General features: G+C 40.7%; 1 pseudogene; it reads left to right on the top strand.

Moving 5' to 3' along the window:
- LOC133240696 (olfactory receptor 6C75-like) lies at positions 1 to 1,277 on the top strand (annotated as a pseudogene).
- The last annotated feature ends 1,979 nt before the right edge of the window (positions 1,278 to 3,256 follow it).

Here is a 3,256-nt window from a genome sequence, read left to right as displayed (position 1 = left end):
TGGAAAGAAATGTTGATGGTAATGAGAAATGGGACAACGGTCCAAGAGTTCACCTTGGAGAGTTTCCCTGCTGTCCAGCACCTGGGCAAAGTCCTCTTCTTGGTGCCCTCGCTGGCACACCTGGTGTCCGCTGCAGGCAGTGCCCTCATAGCCATCATCAGCTGTGCTGACTCCAGGCTACAGACACCTGTGAGTGTTGCTTCACAAGTACAGTTATTCCTAAACTGCTGATCATCTTTCTTTTAGGCAAACAAACAATTTCCTTTGCCGCCTGTCTCACAAGCCTTTGTGTTAATATTTCTGGGAGCAGCAGGCTTCCTCCTCATAGCAGCGTTATCTTTGGACCAATACTTGGCCATTTACAAGCCTCTGTATTCCACCACCATCATGAACCTGAGCACTTGCTGCCTCCTGTTCACAGCCTGCTGTGCTTTGGGGTTCGCTGTTCTTTCTGGTCTGGTGTGAAGGTGTCCCAGTTATCTTTCTGCAGCCCCCAAGTCATCCCTTACTTCTTCTGTGACCTCGGCCCCCTGATCCATCTCTCCTCTCTGACACCAAACTTGAAATGTATGCTTTTATCCTTGCTTTGTGGGTCCTTTTGACATCCCTCATCACAACCATCATTGCATAAGCAACATAGTAGCCACAGTCCTGCGACTCCCATCAGCCAAGGAGTGACAGAAAGCTTTCTCCACCTGCTCCTCTCACCTCATTGTCCTCTCCCTGACGTACAGCAGCTGTGTGTTTATATACGTGAAACCAAGGCAGGTGGACAGGCTGGACTGCAACAAGGAGGCTGCCCTTGTGAACACGGTGGTGACCCTGCTGCTGAACCCTGTCACCTACACTCTGAGTAACAAGCAGGTCCACTGGGCTTTGAGAAAAATGATGTTCAGGATGAAAATATCAAGATAAAAAAAAATCATATGGCCTTGGAGTGGAAGTCTTCAGAAAACCATTTGTCTTCCTTCCAGACACTGTAGCAGTCCCCAGAGCTGTCGTGGGAGTCTGTGGCAGACCTTACCTGATCTCTGTTAACTCATCCCCATCGTGAAGATCTGTTTTCTCAAGGCCACTTTTCACCTTGGTGTGCATGAATATTTTCTCCCTAAATATGCCACATACTGATGACATTTACTTTGACTGTAAAATACCTTACTACATTTTCATTCTTCCCTCTGATATAAACCATGTTTTGAAATTTCTGAAATTTAGTAACTTATACTCTTTTGATTTTACTACCATATGGCCCAAATGGCAATCCACTCCAGTATTCTTGCCTGAAGAAAGCCACGGACAGAGTAGCCTGCTGGGCTACAGTCCACAGTGTCGCAGAGTTGGACACGACTGAAATGGCTTAGCATATATGTACCATCTGACCATAAACTTCATTCAACTGAATTACAATTATTTGGGGCATCTCAGGTGGCCCTGCATGGATAAGGAATCCACCCGCAACGCAGGAGACATAGGAGACGTGGGTTTGATCCTCAGGTCGGGAAGGGCATGGCAACCCCCTCCAAGCATCCATATAATTAAAACAATAAAGAAAAGGATAACTATAGTACCAGTGCTCAGGTCTACGTGCCCTTCATGCCTACCTCAAGGAAATAAGGGTTATAGTACCCTTCATAATGGGATGTAGATAGCCTGCACCTGATGTGCTCTTAATCGCTGTTTTTAGATAGCTTAGCTACATATGTATGAATCACTTTCATGCTGAAAGAAATAGAACTGCATTAGCTCTTAGACCATCCTCTAAGGAGGGGGATTAACTACAGCGTTCCACAGCTGATCAATGCTTCTATTTTCTAAATAGTTTATTCCAACACCAGTTTCAAAATGTATACTTATGATTGGTTCTTATCCTAAAATTGTTACTATAGAATGGGTGTTCTCATCAGTGAAAACGAGTGCTTAATCCACATTTGTCTGATAGCTTCCAAAGTCACAAGGCAATGAAATCTAAGTTATTTGCTGATCAACTTACTTCAAGTTACTCATGAAAATAAACAATTTTTTCTGGTAGACTTGTGTTGTCAACTACAAGGTTATCTTCTGAATGATAACTTCTTCTAAAACCAACATTTCTGTTATCTCAATTCTCATCCTTTGCATGCTTTTAGCTCTTATTTCCAGGATAGAAATGTGTCTGTTTCATTTCCAGAGGAAATACCTCTAGATTAATACCGTTTTTATTCTCTCTTGTTTGCTTTTTAACCCAAACTCTGAGATTAAATAATCACAAATGAATTTTGTGAAATATGTCCTACACCATGGTTGAATCATACTTGGCCTTGAAGGTCATATTACAAACTTCAGATTTCATCTTACTGACAATGAGGAGGTATCAAATGCATTCTAAAAATATCACAGGTATGTTCTGATTAGCTGTGTATTATAATTCATAGCCGTATGAAAATTCATACAAATTCATGTTGTATGAAAAAGACATTGGAAAAACCAAGATCAAAGGAGGAAAGTGGATACAAAGACTGTTGCAGAAATCAAGAGAAAGAGAATGCTGGCTTAAGGAACTGGCAGTAGAAATGGAATGCAAAGGGACCTCTAGTAGATTCTGAAACAGTTTGCATTGGAAGCCCTGAGTTCTAAGGCTCGTGCTGCCTTCCTCTAACTGGTCAACTTCCCAAAATACTTCAGTCATGTTATCCATAGAATGTGGAGACTGAGCCAGACAATCTCAAGTCAACTTGAAAATGACTCAAGATGTTGTAGGAGCATGGAAATAATGCTCCACCCTGAGAGATAAACCACTGAAAAGTGTATTGACATCGTTGATGTTTAGTATTTTATTAATAAGTCGAGGAACCAAGAAATGACAGGAAGCCTTCTTAGGTTTAATCAAGATTTGATTATAATTTATTGTGCTTAAACTATTCAGATGTACTTTATGTTACTTAAGATAGATATGATTGAATGGTGAACTTGATAAATAGAAAATGAACCCCAGAAAGCCAAAATTTAATTTATGAATCTAGCCTGGTCATTGCTAGCTACACGTGGTACCCAATGGGGACAAACTCTAATGTGAAGATTAATGCACCAGACTCTGGTGCTGTACAACATTTTATTGAGACAAGTCCCCTAACCTAATTCTGCATCAAAGATATTTCCATTCATAACATTTAAAATAATTTTATTGAAGTATGACTGACAGAAAAGCTATAGATATTTAATGTATGTTATTTGATGTGTTTGGAGAGACATAGACATCTGTGAAATCATCACTAACAAA

Source organism: Bos javanicus, chromosome 28 (assembly GCF_032452875.1).
Source record: "Bos javanicus breed banteng chromosome 28, ARS-OSU_banteng_1.0, whole genome shotgun sequence".
In the NCBI taxonomy this organism is placed as follows: Eukaryota; Metazoa; Chordata; class Mammalia; order Artiodactyla; family Bovidae; genus Bos; species Bos javanicus.
This window is presented reverse-complemented; position numbering and strand designations above follow the sequence as displayed.